The 16,853-nt window shown below is 36.8% G+C and overlaps 1 protein-coding gene across 5 annotated transcripts in view; it reads right to left on the bottom strand.

The window, feature by feature from the left end:
• The window catches only part of HNRNPC (heterogeneous nuclear ribonucleoprotein C), a 50,818-nt gene extending 34,168 nt beyond the window's left edge, over window positions 1-16,650 (bottom strand). For 4 of the 5 annotated variants that reach the window (XM_069485278.1, XM_069485264.1, XM_069485255.1 and 1 more), the window contains exons 1-3: window positions 16,515-16,634; window positions 15,844-15,888; window positions 11,587-11,612 (exon numbers count right to left, since the gene is read on the bottom strand). The gene's annotated coding sequence lies outside the window, so the exon portion shown is untranslated. Of the gene's footprint in view, window positions 1-11,586; window positions 11,613-15,843; window positions 15,889-16,514 lie in introns of all 5 variants that reach the window. The other variant, XM_069485271.1, reaches the window with a different exon arrangement.
• Between the last annotated feature and the right edge of the window lie 203 nt (window positions 16,651-16,853).

A 16,853-nucleotide genomic window follows, 5' to 3' on the forward strand; every position in this document is an offset into this window, starting at 1 on the left:
TTATAAACATTGTTTACTTAGGCTACACTAAATTTATAAAAAAAAATTTTACTTCAATAGTAAATTGATTTTAGCTTACTGTAACAGTTTTACTTTATGAATATTTTTTTCTAACCCCTACATATTGTTCAAGAGTCCACTATAAATAAAATCCCTAATTCTTACTTATTAATATAATGGTAACCTCCTTTATTTTTGACAACTTCTTTGTTGGACATCAAGTACAGGGCTTTACATTCTTGTAATATTCCATCCTCTGTATTCCCTCAAGAACACAGCTGCAGCCTAACAAAAATTAGACTGATTTCCTTGTGTGAAGTATTATTAACAACCTCTCTCAATTATATATCCCTCACTGATTTGTCTGATACAACCTTGGGAGTCTCATCACAAAATAACACAACTATCCTTCAATACAAGGTCCTTTTTCATGATATAGTTCAATTTCTGAACAATGATAATTACAGTAAAGTCAATCTCAGCTGAGAAGTTGTTCTGCATGTTTTTTATACCATAAAAACCACAGCTCTGGTTTAGTTTTGAGCAGAACTGAGTTAATAACTAAAAACAATTATGAACCAAAATTTTAGGTAATACCTACTTCCAAAAAATTAAAGTGAAAAAGTAGATACTGAAATATCTATTCTTACAAATTCAAGCCATGTACATCATGACCAAACATTAAAATAGTGACTGTCTAACAACACGAGGTAGGAACTTCCTAAATCAAGCATAAATATAAAAGGCTGGGCACGGTGGCTCATGCCTATAATGCCAGCGCTTTCGGAAGTAGAGACAGGAGGATTGCTTGAGGCGAGGAGTTTTAGACCAGCCTGGACAACACAGAGTCTGTCTTCAAGGAAAAAAAATTACATATATATAATTTATATATAAATACCCACACTAAAATACCCCATAAACTAAGGAAATGTCTGCAATATGTATCTGCTCATAATTCAAGTCCTTAATACCATATATAAAAATGTGTGAAAAAATACATAAATACATCCTAATAAGAGCTCAGAGGCTTTGGGTCAAACTTGTTTCTGGTTCAACGTAAAGGCTCAATCACCTACTAGTGGTGTGTCCTTCCTTTTGGGAAGTCAGTCTCTTTGCAAAACAGATTCATTATTTGTAAAATGAGTATCAATGATAGTATCTGTCTCACTGGATAGGTATGAGGCATAAATAAGGTAACACAAAAACACTGAACATAGTGCCTGGGACATAGCAAGTGTTGCTGCTGCTACTACTACTACATCATTTACTATTACTGGTATGTACCAACAAAAAAATAGGCCAAGGACACAAACAGGTGATTAACAAACAACATCACTATAAAGGAAACAAATTATGCCAAATACCATGCTTCACCTATCAAACATTTTAAATTATAACATCTACTATAGGCAAGGTTCAAAAGAAATTGTCATTTTCACACATTTCTGAAAGTATAAACTGATACTGTATTTCCAGAGAACTGGACTATCAAATTCTACTTTTGAGAATTCATCTGAAATAAGGATGCAGACATATTAACTGTAAAAAATAAGAGAACAAGTAGCTGACAAAGAGTGCTAAATAAATTTCAGTATATCAATCCAATAGAATACAATTTAAACGATACCACATGACACTGAGAAACGCACAAGTTGTTAAAGAACATATGCAATATATAGTTATTTACAAGATTATACACTGAGGTATTAGGCATCTCAGGATGGGGTGGAACTGTGAGGCTTTTAAATAATCTTTTTTCTCAATTTTTCTTTAATAATGTAGTATTTTCATAACTTTTCATTCTCTAAGATAGTACAATGCTACCCTGGAACTTAGTAATTACCAAATAGCACTGAGTTAGCAAAGCTTTTCTACAAACCTCTAAGCAAAAGTTGAGCATTTCCTTTCCTTGCACAATTATACAAAAATAAAGGATATGAACATTTCTATAGCACCAAAACTTTCACCGGATGTTGTGTCGCATATTTTGGGGTCTCTCATTCATTGGAATTCCCCCTTAGACATAGATATTTCTCTCTATGTTCTCAACCTTCAATCTTCATAGTTAACTGTGCCACCATTAAATGCTGTTTGTATCTATAGCCATTATGTCAAACTTAAAAACATGTGAAAAGTCCATATTCTTGCCTAGAGAAAATTGTGTCTTACATAGTAAAACTCTCCATCAGCAAACACCATCTATTTACTCTGCGAACATTTTAAAATCCTGGGCAAAAGAAGGTTCCTGGCTGGGCGTGGTGGCTCACCCCTGTAATCCTAGCACTCTGTGAGGCCAAGGCCAGAGGATCACTTGAGCTCAGGAGTAAGAGACCAGCAAGTCCAAGACCACGTCTCTACTAAAAATAGGAAGAAATTAGCCAGATAACTAAAAATATACAGAAAAATTTAGCTGGGCATGTGGCGCATGCCTATAGTCTCAGCTACTCAGGAGGCTGAGGCAGGAGGATTGCTTGAGCCCAGGAGCTTGAGAGGTTTCTGTGAGCTAGGCTGACACCACAGCACTCTAGCCAGGGCAACAGAGTGAGATTCTGTCTCACAAAGAAAAAAAAAAGTTCCTAAATATACAAGCATCAAACAAAAATCAAGAATATGCAAAAGGAGGCTTTTCACAGGTTAAGACTATGTCAAAACTACTTCAATAAAGTCAATAAATCTTGTCTGGGAACTAAAACATCAAGAGTACATGCAATATACAAAAATAATGAATAAAACATACTTTTTAAAGTAACTGAAAACCTATGAGAATGAGAACATGGTCAGGAGAATAAATAGTACCTTTAATACTTCAGAATACTTATTTATGAATGTAGGGTTCTTTTACGTCAGTAATTTCCTTTCAAATGGTTCAACAAAATAAAAAGTAAACATGGCAATCTGACTAGAAGGTATATAGGAATTCATTACCTTGTTCTGTATAATTTAAATATTTTCTTTAAAACACTGGAGATAAAGAAAAACGGTCGTATCTATGACAGATCTACCTTGATTTGCAAAATGTTTTTTGAATTGTGAATTTTTAGCTGTCATTTTTTAGACCAGTCAAGTGCAATAGTGAGAAGGGATAAGAATATCTATAACTGACTCAACAGTCAATTGAGATAACTCACTCTTTTGGACCAGCCAGCTGTCATAACCGAGAAATTATTATAGGTCATGTTATGCCAACATGTATGATCTGCATTAAGAGCTCAGATCACTCAAAACACATATTTCAGTATAGCATTTCTAATTACTAGCATTAAGTGGCATCATTTATCCAGCCTGCTTATTTTGAAATCACTTGACTGTTTATTCTTTTTGTAATTTGAGAAGTCATTCCAAATTTACATAAAACGTGGCTATACTGCAGTCTTCAACTTTCCCCCCAAACAACAAAAAATAGGTTTGCCAGAAAGTACACCAAAATTTCTAATTCCCAAGCAAGCCATAAAAAAGGAGTAAAAGTGTTCTAGACCAGTGCCTTCCCTATGATGTGCACATCAATACACAAAGTAGGGTGTGAGTTTCTGTACCCCTATGAAGCTTCTAGATGGTGATTATGCTATGCTGGAGCAGACCATATTCTGAATAGCAAGGGCCAGCAACACTTATCCCCAAGACTTCATTTTCTTATTTTCTTGCAGAAAGCTTCAACTGTTGTCAGTGACCTCAAACTGAGCATGAGTTCTAACAAAGTATACTTTAAGTCTACCATGGTCCACAATCTCTTACGAGAATCCTTGGAGACACATACCTTTGGAAAAACAGTATTTTTCAGATTTTTAAAATACTGTGCTTCTTTTTTGTTATATGACACTGCCCCAGTGGGATCTGGGGAAGCACACAGATGCCAATCAAATATTTCTGCAGTAATACAAGTGAGTAATCACTAAATGTCACACAGAAACGATAAATCATCTTACATCAACTGAAGTCAGATTTTGTTGCCAAATGAGTCTGGAAAAACCTATGAAAAACTTTGTTGTCAGATTTTTAAATTTCTGAATTATGGATAAAAGATTTTAGGCCAGCAGAGCAAAATTTAGAATCCCTGAATAATTTTTAATAAGGAAATCTGACTTAAAGTTACCACAACATTCTCCATCACTGAGACCTAAGCAGCTAAAACATGGGATTATATCTCAATTTGAGAATTCAACAGTAAAATGCATATCGTACCATAATGAAATCTCATCTTTGGTTATCCTCTTTTTTTTTTTTTTTTTTTTTTTTGAGACAGAGTCTCTGTTGACCAGGTTAGAGTGCTGTGGCGTCAGCCTAGCTCACAGCAACCTCAAACTCCTGGGCTCAAGCAATCCTTCTGCCTCAGCCTCCCGAGTAGCTGGGACTACAGGCATGTGCCACCATGCCCAGCTAATTTTTTCTATATATATTTTTAGTTGTCCATATAATTTCTATTTTTAGTAGAGAAGGGGTCTCGCTCTTGCTCAGGCGGTCTCGAACTCCTGAGCTCGAGCAATCCTCCTGCCTCTGCCTCCCAGAGTGCCAGGATTACAGGCGTGAGCCATCGCGTCCAGCCCTCAATTTGATTTTTTCACCAATGAGGATAACTATGGTAAAACCTTCTGTGTAAGAAATTTTCTAAATTTACCTCTAATAAACAAAACTTCCCAAATTCCATACATAAAGGATTAAATATGTGTTAGCAAAAACAAACAAACCCACAAAAAACCAGGCATGTTACCCCCATAGAAATAAAACAGAATTAGGGAATGCTTTACACAGTCCTCACAGTATTTCAACAATAAATAATATTTAAATATTTATTATTTAGTATTAAAACATTTGTTTTTGGTGTGATAGTAGTTGTGGTTAAGTCTTTATTCTTTTAAAAATACATACTGAAATATCTACAGATGAAATATATTGAAGATTTGCTTCAAACATGGAAGGGGAGTGGATGCAGGTACAGATGAAACAAGATTGGCCAAGGAGTATTAAAGCGGACCAAGTACATGGAAATCCATTATACTATTCTCTCTTATGTGTGTTTGAAAATTTTTCACAATAAAATTAAAAGACAGCACCAAATATATGCACACGTGTACCTAAGCAAAAGTCCAAAGTAATTCATGAAACTAGAAATTAAGTTATTAGTAGTCACTTACACTGCAAGTAAACAAACTATTAACCTTTTGAAGAGCAAACATACCTTGTATAGTTTTATAATGCTCATAAGTCTGAATGATTATACTTCTAGGGCTTAATTATAAGAAAACAATTTACAAATTTAGTTTTTTCATTTTTGTTTTAAGATATGGGGTCTTGCTCTGTCACCCAAGCTGGAGTGCAGTGTTATCACCATAGCTCACTGCAGCCTTTAATTCCTGAGCTCAGGTGATTCTGCTGTCTCGGCCTCCCAAAGTGCAGGGATTACAGGCATGAGCCAACGACACCTGGCCACAAATTTAGTTTTAAAATTGTTCAAAACTTTGTTTAGGCCGGGCGCGGTGGCTCACGCCTGTAATCCTAGCACTCTGGGAGGCCGAGGTGGGCGGATCGTTCGAGCTCAGGAGTTCGAGACCAGCCTGGGCAAGAGCGAGACCCCATCTCTACTAAAAATAGAAAGAAATGATATGGACAGCTAAAAATATATATAAAAAATATTAGCCGGGCATGGTGGTGCATGCCTGTAGTCCCAGCTACTCGGGAGGCTGAGACAGGAGGATCGCTCGAGCTCAGGAGTTTGAGGTTGCTGTGAGCTAGGCTGACACCACGGCACTCACTCTAGCCTGGGCAACAGAGTGAGACTCTGTCTCAAAAAAAAAAAAAAAAAAAACTTTGTTTATAGAAGAAAAAATGGGGGAAAACCCTAAGTACCCAACAACAAAGTATAGGTAAAATAAAATATTGTACAAACATACAATACTATGTAGCTATTAAAATGTTTACAAGATAGTTATCTACTAAAAGGATGTTCAGGTTAAATAACAAATATATTACCACTTAAATATAAGTGCTGCATGACATGGCTTTTTTTGAAAAGACTACATAAAAAAAAAAAAATTAAAAAAAAAAACAAAACCCCCAAACCAGAAAAAAACCCTGAAAGAACACCAAAACTCATTTTTGAATGGTTGAAGCATGTCAAATTTCTTGGACTCACTTTCATTTTCTAAATGTTTTATGAACATGTATTACCTAACCTGGATTAAAGGTAAAGATGAGGTACTTTCTCTTACAAATCCACATCAATCTTAAGATGCTTAACCAGTCCTCCTTTTTAATTTCAGTAAAACTACATTTTAAAAACAGCACACAAATAGCTGCATAAATCTAGCATGAAAAGATGACAAACTTACAAGGACAAGAACAAGGAGAATTTTTTTTCTTTTGAAAAATTTTAGCCATCAAGTTTTTATACTAAAACCACCTCAGTGAAGATGACTATATTTAAAAGATCAATATAGGAATGACAGTCCATTATGAATGGTTTTATCATCTTCAGAATATATCATTTTATTAAGAGGACTAGGGGAAAAATTTTGTTTAAAATGTACTCTTCTAAACTATCCCTAAATGTTACTCAGGACTAGCCAGAAATGTTTAACTAAGTCAGTGTGGTTCAATGAACTCCCACAAAAAGTTACATCAGTTTTAAAATGGAGCCATGGGTTACTGAAATGAAAAACAGGAAGAACATTTCAGATTGGTAAAATCAGAATCAGATTAGACAGGAAGAAAAAATTCAGATGTTCGCTAATCTGATAGGCTACCTCTTATTAAAAATAGCCATGCTTTCTCACTGGAAAATTTTTTTTAAATGGCAAAGTATTTCCAAATTTTGATCACAGACCCACCATAGGTAACACAGCAGCTATGCCCTCAAACGATAACTTATTTCCTCTCATCCAAACCCATTTTAAGGCTGTTTTTTTCAACTTAACTATTAGCATTGCACCTACGAGGGAAGCTATAGTTATGCTATTTATAACCAGACACAGAATCAGAAGAGTTGATGAATTAGAAGCAAAATAATACTATATTGCTCATTACAATACTCAGATTCTTTAAACACATACAACAAAAGTTTCAACTCTCCTAAATCCCACTTCCTTGCCCAAAGGTGATCAATGATAACTGTTTGGCATCTATATTTCCAGGCATCTCTCTCTCTGCCTTTACACAGAAAATAAATTCTATAGGAAGTGAGCTGGTGTTAAGTGCTAAATGAATATATAGAAGGAGGGGGTTGGAAGGGCTAAATGAGGGAAAGCATCAGAGACAGTAGCTTTTGAGTAAAAACCTCACAGACTGAAAAAGCTAACCTTATGAACGAATCAGAGAAAATTCCAAGGAAAAACTCTTAAGGTAACACCTTATTTAATGTGTTCAAGAAACAGCCAGCCAGTGTGGCTTAAGCATTATATGGCAAGAAGGAAGGAGTACAACAGATTATGTAGGATATCTTGTAAATCACAGAAAAACTGACTTTAGTACTGAAATAGGCAGCCATTAAGTAAGTTTACAGCTGACACTCTTTAAAGCAATACATTTTTCAAATACTACATTTTAATAGCATCAATCTAGCTACTACTTTGAGAACAGACTAGTGCGGAGGGGCAAAAGAAATGTAAACATATTGTAATAATGCACAACAGACAACAGCGATTTGAAATTGGACCAACTGACAGCAGTATGAGTGGTTGTTATGTTTTCCAAGAGCTGACAACACAATTTTCTAAAAAGCCAAACAAAGGTGAGGTACGAGGGGAAAAAAGCCAAGGACGGCTAGCCAAAATCTTCGGCCTATGTGACATGAAAATTGGAGTCTCCTTAAGTGAAAAAGGCCACAGTGCATAAGAAACTGGTCTGAGTTTAGAAGAGCAGAAGCCCGGTTTTGTACTTTTAAGCTGACAAAACCTGACATTCAAACGAGCTCTCATGTAGGCAGGTAACTGGGTATGTCATTCAAAAAAGAAGTCTCGGCCGGCGCGGTGGCTCACGCCTGTAATCCTAGCACTCTGGGAGGCCGAGGTGGGCGGATCCTTTGAGCTCAGGAGTTCGAGACCAGCCTGAGCAAGAGCGAGACCCCATCTCTACTAAAAATAGAAAGAAATTATATGGACAGCTAAAAATATATATAGAAAAAATTAGCCGGGCATGGTGGTGCATGCCTGTAGTCCCAGCTACTCGGGAGGCTGAGACAGGAGGATCGCTTGAGCCCAGGAGTTTGAGGTTGCTGTGAGCTAGGCTGACGCCACGGCACTCACTCTAGCCTGGGCAACAGAGTGAGACTCTGTCTCAAAAAAAAAAAAAAAAAAAAAAAAGAAGTCTCCAGGCTATTGATGTAAGTGTGGGAATCATCAGCTTACAGGTAGTATATGAAATCATGAGACTGAATAAATGACCTAAGCAGTGTACATGGAAAAGAGATGTGAAACGACTGAACAACAGGGCACTTCAACCAAGTAGAACGAAATGCTAGAAACATACAACATAAACCTGGACACAACCTAACAATGTTCCAGGGAAAAACACTGACTGGGTAAATGCCACCAACAGGTCAAATAAGATGAGGACTGAAAAAGAACCACTGGACTCACGAACACAACCCTGAGAGTTTTCTTTTTTTAACCCATAAACACATTTCTTTAATACTATGTCTCACTCTGTACCCCGGGCTGGAGTGCAGTGGCCCCATCATAGCTCACTGCAACCTCAAATTCCTGGGCTCAAGCGATCCTCCTGCCTCAGCCTCCCAAAGTACTGGGATTACAGGCATGAGCCACAGTGCCTGGCCAATTTCTTTTTTTTCCAACTACAATTCACTTCTAAAATGGGTTCACTTCCCTAAAACAATGCCACCACACTCTGCAAAATTACACCACAAAGCTAAATAATTTACCATCTTGCACACACCTCCACACCATTTTAAGGTGTTGGGAATTTAAGGCAAAAACGTATCAACATGATATTTAGTTTTTAAACTCTTCAAAAATAAAAAATCCAACGTTAAGTTTTTTACTCTGGGACTTTAACCAGAAGCTAGAAAACCAGGAGTCATGCCAAATCTTACACTTCTTGTCCACCATACCCATAACCAACCCCCCCAAATTTGCCCTAATCTGTAATCCTATTAATGTTATCTTTGTCCAGACTACATTATTCTTCTTTCTTGGATTTTAATAGCTTCCTTATTTATGTCCTACTTCCAATCTCACTTTCCTCTAAGCCATTTCCACACTATTAGAATAACATTTAAAAAAATGAAAATCTGATGTAACTTCCCAGTTTATAATCTTTCAATGGCTCAATTTTAGTTTCTGAATAAAATACAAACTCCTTGGCATGGCATTCAAATTTTTATTATCTGGCCTTAACCCCAGATTCAGTTCAGCACACTTCTTCTTAAAAAGCATCCTCTGTCCTCTTACTGTCAGTTAGCTACCCATTTCTGCATGCTTTTTTGTTAAAAGATGTGGTCTATGTTGTCCAGGCTGGAGTACAGCGGTTATTCACAAGCACAATTATCGCACACTACAGTTTCGAACTCCTGGCCTCACATGATCCTGTCTCAGCCTCCCAAGTAGGGGGGACTACAGGCACATACCAGCGTGCCCTTCCTATTTCTGCACGCTCCTATAGGATCTGTGCTTACAGCTAATCACATGGTGACATTATCTCATTCATCTGTCTCCCTCACTAGGCTGCAAGTCCCTTAAAACATAATGAACTATTATAGTTTTTTATTTCCCCCAAACAGAAAAACATAACCCATAACATAATGAATTTGTAGAATTAACAAGGAATAAATCAAACTAGACCTACAGTGAACAGCTTCCACACTCTGACAGATAGCAGCAGGGTAGAAACAGCTCTCATACAATAGAGGACATCAAAAAACTTGCACCTATTTAAAGAATTCCTCTTCTAGATAACCTCAGGACTTTTCTGTTTTCCTTTGAGTGTACCTTCAGTGTTCACTTTAAATTTTACTCTTTTGGCCTAAGGGAAGGGGCAAGTATGTGATCTACCCTGGTACCACAGCACTTGAATATGTCTTTAAAAATCATTCTAATTATCCCCCAGCTTGAAATCTACTACAGCAACTCTAAAATGGTTATCAAAATGTTCTGCTGTAATAAATAAAATACTACAGGTCGCTAATATTCTTAAATCTTTGGCTATCCATATCCTTAGTAATCTCCACATTATTCTTGTGAATATATAAGATTCATCCCTTCTTACCATCCTCGGGGAACACATTAGATTCCCCAGTATCTATTCATAGCTGGGCCTCAAGTCAACATCATAAAAGGGGTCAGCCCTAGATCCTTCCTAATTTGGATGCAGAGATTAAGCAGATTTCCCTGCTTTCAGAGGTTAAAAAACTACCTTTTCTCAAATTTTTAAAAATCTTCCAGTGAGATAGCATTTCAATATTATAGTGTATCTAGCATATTTCTTCTAGGTTGTTTTGATTCATGTTAAATTTTAATGCTAAGTCTAAATAGAATACAATCCAGAAATGAAACCCAAGGGAGACTACACTAAATGACAGAAAACTGTCACTATTTTCTAATAATCTAAGATACGGGACTGCCTAACATTGTCCTTGTATTGTCGCTAATCATTAAAACAAGCCATTTTCATGTTCAAGTATAAGTAAACTTCAGCTGATCTTTCCAAGTATCAAAAATTCTCTTATCAGCTGAAGTTAACTGGAAACTCAGTATGCCATTATTTTACAAATAACTGATGTGGTCTCCCTTGTGAAACATCTTGAGGTATACATACAAAAGGCTTAACCCAAACACTTCCAGAAACTATGACCTACACCACATCCACTGAACTCAAATGTGTTTATTTCCTATCTTTGTAATGAATCCAAGTGGACCTCACACCTCTTACCATCACCCAGGAAGGGTGTGCATCTGTTCCGAAGGCCCCCCTGGCTCCAGGTCATCCTGGCTGCTGCTGCTCCAGGCTGGGCATCCATGTTGCTGCAGCTTGTGGTTTGTGAGGGGTAGTGTACAGGAAAAGCAGGATGGGATTTCAAGGGAAACAGGAGAAAGATGGCTTTCTGGGAAAATGCCATCACTATCATAGGTGTTAAGTAGTACCACACACATTTTATTGCAGCACAGTTTAAAAATTTAACAAATGAAAGATTAAAAATAAAAAAACAAAAATAAAAAAAATTAAAAATACAGACGTCCAGAGATGCTCTAAAACAGTTAAGTTAAAGATTAGGAAAAATAAGGTCATAGACTTAACAGCCAGTAAAATTCTTTCCAGTGTGGGGAAGGGGGTGGGGGCAGGGGTGGGGATGGGAGAGAAAAGGTTTATGTGATCAATCCACTTAAAAATGCTAATGCCTTCGCTTTCTCTCCCAAGATGCAAAACTCCAAAGTCAATCAGGAGGCCGGAGAAATTCTTATGAACATTCAGAAAAACTCGATTTTAATCCGGTTAAAAATCATTCAGTGTCATTATCATCATCATCATCACCATCATAAGTATAATAATAATAGTAATAAATAATAGTAACTAGTAACAACAATAAAAAGGAAATCAGCGGAAAGTCAGGAAAAATGTAAAAAAAAAATTGGAATAACTTACTGTAGCTGAAGATCAAAAAAATCTCACTGTAAAAAAACAAAAATAAAAATAGCCCAGATTAGAAAAACGGGAGGTGCAAAAATGTCAAGTCAGTAAAGTTCATTTCTTTTCTCTTTCCAAAAGCAGTTTCCACAAAAACCGCAAGGATATAAAGTTCTCAGTAGCAGACAAGCAAAGCCCTTTTCACATCATCAATCAATCTTAAAAATACGCGAGGAAGTAGAGAGGTCAGTTTATAAGAGGCTAAAAGGCTCCTCCTCCTCTAACCCAACTGCTGCAGAAAAAATAGAAATAGAAATTTTAAAAATTACATCTTAAATCCAGGTCCCGTTTTGGAAACAATTAAAAAAAAAAACACCTGTACATTTGCCATAGTGCACACCAAGTTGCATCATTATGTTTAAAATGTCTTTATAAAATCAGTTTTGGAATGGGAATGTGTGTGTTCTGGAAGGGTGGGGAAGGGAAGTTAAAAATCAAAGCTGAGCTCCAGTGAGTAGGGATGGGGTTCGCCTTGCTGCCCTGTGAAAGGAGAAGGGACAGATTGAGTCAGAGTTCCTCAGAAATGTTGTGCCCTAAACCCCCAAGACAGAATTATCTGTCTGTTGCATCTAACACATTTTGGTAAAGCATAACATTCCACTGGGATGGGAATAGCTTCTATAGAATCATCACCTCTACCAGTGAGTCTTCACCAATTCTTCAACATGGACAGATGACTAAAATTAACTAAATATACCTCAGTATAAGTATACCCTTAAGGGTCTCAAAAAAAGGTCTACTAAATTCTAACAGTAATCCTGATCAGCAGTTTGGGGCAAAGAAAATACAGAAAAACTAGGCCAACAAATAGAGATGAAGAAGTGAGCAAATGTCAAATATTGAAATTATGAAAGCAAGCAGATTCATGGGTTTTAAACTTAAAAAAGTCCATGTAGTTTTTATACTATGTTTAATAGACTGAAGGTGAATGGCCTACCATGAAGATATACACTAAAGATGACTCATCTATTCTCAGAACCAATGAGTGATCCCACCACAAGACCTAACAGATTTTACAGTAGAGGGGAAAAGATTGTTTTTAAATAAGGAGCGCACTATTCCACTCAGTAACAGAATGAAAAAACATATATAGATGAAGGAAAAAAGATTAACTACTATGATTATTGAATATTTAAGTGTCATAAAACACATAAAAAAAAAGTGATCCTTACGGAATTTATGTTTTCTGTGGTTCACTGTCCACTAACTAGTAATATATAGCTAATTCCAAGAAAAATAATACACGTGACAAACTGGCTGTTTCATCAGCTAAAACCAGGATTGTAATCGGACTGTAGCTCATTGTGCAAATAAGAATGAATTGGCTGCATTCACATTTCAATATTGAGCTGTGAGGTTTTATTCTCCTTTACAAATTTTATATACTAGAAAGTTTCAAACTGAGATTTTTAAAAGTATTCCCTGAGCCAACTATGTATGAATGACTACAGCAGAACAAGTACTATAACTATAATTTAAACTGTAATTTTTTTTAAAAATAGCAGACCAGTTTAGGCATGACATGTTAACTTGTGTATCTGGGTAGTGTGGAATTGTAGAAAATGTACATCTGAAATGTTATTTCCTTTGAGTCAGTGTTTAGGAAGTATAGTTATGATGAAATACTCAGTTTTCTTATCTGGATTAATATTCTGAACCTGGTACTCTACATTATCAGGTCTAGGTTAACTTTACAGCTCAACTACAAATTCCTCGCACATGTGCCATAAGACATAAGCTTAAAAAGAAACAGTAATGTGAAAAGACGGCATTTGTATCTTTCAATGTCAAGAAATTAAGATATCTCCCAAGATGTTAAACTGATGAACTTCCACTCATAAAAAGACCAAACAACTTTGCACCTAAATGTAATTAATGGTTTTCAATTAAGAGTATACCTACATGATTCAAAAACATGGTTTAAAAAAAAAAAAAAAAAATAGAGCATTCCAAGATGATACCCGAGCACCGCCAAGATTATTCTCTGGTTTGGATCCCTTCTTCTAAAGAGGTACTTCGGAGAGTGAGTTATGTCAACCAACAGCTTGGGCATCATCACCTGGCACTTACTAAAAATGCAAATTCTCAGGCCCTACCCAGACTTACTCAATTAGAAACCCTGGTGGTGAAGACCCTAGCAATCTGTTTTAACAAGCCCTCCTGCTGATTCCGATCAGTTCATGTTTGAGAACCACTGTGAAGAGTTTAAAAAGCTTAAACCTTTCCATTCCCTAGTTAAGAATCCACTCTTTAAACAAAGTGCCGCATCCTTCCAATGTATGGCAGACGCAAGGATTGAGCACCAAGGCTTCAAATACTACTTCTCTGATACAACATAAATAATCCAAGAACATTATAACCTAACATAGTAAATGCAAAGCAATTTTTTTCCTTTTATAAACCCAAAATTTCCAGTATCAAAGATAACACCTGCAATTATGCTACACCTAGCAGTTCTGGTTCTTGCCATAGATAACTCTGTAGTAAATCTAATTGGACAAAGCCATAATCTTCCCCGTTACCAATGAGAAGAAATGAGTATACATATTAAGTATGAGCAAATAATGCTCCCAAAGACAACTACAAATAAAATTACTTGAAGACTGAGTATTTCAGTTAAGGCAGTTGTTAATATTAATTACTATTTAAGAAAACTGCTTTTAATAATAAAACTACTTCTACAGACTTTTCAGCCTTCTGGCAACAAATAACTTGAGTTAAAGAAGTCTAAGCCTCCTTATTTTATAGCTGTAAAACTAAAACCCAGAAATTTAACTGATTTGTCTTACACAACGATCATCAGGAAGGATTAAAATCTAGTTCTCCTAACAGGATGCCAGGATTCTTTCAACTGTTACACCCCTCAATTAACACCTCTCACAGTCATCACTTAATATAACTAAATCTTCTAAGATTGGTACAACTAGCTATTTGAGTTCATTCCTTGTTTCTAACAGCCATTCCATCCAAAACAGGGCAGAATGCTATATCAAACCCTCTAGAGATCTAATTACAAATACAAGCTATGTTAAAATCCTCTACAGGACTAGCAAACCACCACGTATGCCCAAGTGGCACAAACATGGGAAAAGGTCAGAAAACCTGAAACTTAGTCATCCTCCTTAAACCCTTCCTCTCTAGCCAATATGAAAATGTTACTAATGCCTACCTAGTTGAGAGCATTTAGAATTTTCTGATATTAATTCTGCAGCCAAATAGTTTCTAATACATATTATGAGTTAATAAGGAATTTGTTACCCTAATACATGCTGATCCCAGGAAACCAATATTTCTAACACCTCACAGGCAAGAAAAGTGCCCTTCAATTAATGTCAACTCATCAGTAACTATTCTTAAATACTATTTCTAGCATTTCTTTGCCAACAATATTTTTATTAAATAGATGATTTCCTAATTGATCAATTACTGCCCTTATCTAACTTCTGACAGTTCAGCAGAATAAAACACTTTAGTTTTAAGCCCATATAAAATACAAATGTTTAGGTCTCAAAGGAAGAGTGGCAATGTTTTTGACCCCTATTTTACTTACTCCTGGCCTCAAGCCATCCTCCCACCTCAGCCTCCCCAGTAGCTGGGATTACACCATGGCAGCCCAGGCATGAATTTCTTACCCTGTAGTATTGGTTTAAACTGTGCTTAATAACATTAGTTTTTGTGAGAATAACACATTGTGAAAAGTAAAAATCAACCAAATCTTACAGAAGGATTAACAAAAAAAGCGATTTCCTAGATAAGTGACTGCGCTGCTTCTTTAGAATCTGTCATTTTTTTAACTTAGCAAAAATTTTTAATGACATTTCAGCACCTAGCAAATAGTAGGCATTGTAATACTTGCTTAATAAAATGCAGCTGTGCATTTTGCCAAAGTTTAGACAGACGCGAAAATTAATGCCAGAATATCATGAAAGTCAAATTCTGTCACCTTGGGAAGATACGTTTATAACAAACGCAATCTCATAATTAAATATTTTTCCCAAGTGCAGTCTGGGAATTTCCATTTACCTCGTGGTTTCTGTAATCGGATTATTGTAAAGATTAAAACAGTACTTTAAGAACCTAGTATTCCAATAACGAGGTAAAACCACTTGACTAACCTACTGGTCAAATTCCTTATTAGTTCTGCTACAGACTTAATACGACCCTGGCAACCAACACACTCGTGCCTCGGTTTCTGAAAAAGATAGTAATACCTACCTCAAGCAAAGTTCCACTAACTTATATATTTCAGTGTTTTGTAACCTGCAGATAAAGAGTAAGTCAGTTGTAATTATTACCGTTAATACAATTATATATTACAATATTTCCTTTTACCAATAGAATTGAAAATACTTCGAGGTCCATCATTTGCTCAGAGGAATAAAATAAAAAGTAATCAGTAAAATATTAAATCTATTGTTAAAACATTCTTACGCCATGCGTTACGCTTCAGAATCTAAAGGTTCGCGGTACATCTACTTGGTAACCCTCCCCCATCCCTCCCCAATTTTTAAATTTAAAAGAATGGAGATAATAGAAGGCATCGGCGCTCCATTAACTTCAGCTATATTAATAAGCATCTCGATCGTCACTTTCATGAAGTCCTCACGGTCCTCATGGTCGTAGAAAATCAAAGAAAAGCAGCCGTTAACACAGAAAAAGAGAGAAAAAAGGACATTTTCCCTGCCCATAGTGGCCTAGAGGACACTAGGTTAAGACTACGCAGAGGCTGAGGCCTGTAAAACCCTCTCCCGCTTCAGACCTAATCCCTCGATGCAAACAGAATAAATGAGGGCCTGGTGGGGGGAAGGGTTCCCTCGTCTTCTCTCCCACACCATCTCGCTCCCGAGGAACCCAGCGCCTTCCCAGCGTCTGCCCCCTTCACTTACCAGGAGGGGGGAGGGAGAAGAGATTCGATTCTGAGTCTCCTACTCCCGGGTTTACGTGGAGAAGCCGAGTGCTGTTCGAGGTCGACAACGCGGCCACAACCGCTCAGTCTTCGTCTCTCCACAAAATGGCCCCCGAGTCTCCTCTGCCGCGGAGGAGAAGGCCCAGCCCCCGCCCCACTCCTGAGAACCTTCTTATTGGCTGTGCGTTTTCTCGCTCCCGCACCTAATTAGACAGTTCTACCGCTCTTCACAATTCTATCCAATCAGAATTAGCAGTGGGTTAGCCTAAGCAAGAGAATTTCCACATGCGTGAGAGAGGCTAGTTTATAACTGGTTATC

The sequence above is a fragment of the Eulemur rufifrons genome, chromosome 2, assembly GCF_041146395.1.
Source record: "Eulemur rufifrons isolate Redbay chromosome 2, OSU_ERuf_1, whole genome shotgun sequence".
In the NCBI taxonomy this organism is placed as follows: Eukaryota; Metazoa; Chordata; class Mammalia; order Primates; family Lemuridae; genus Eulemur; species Eulemur rufifrons.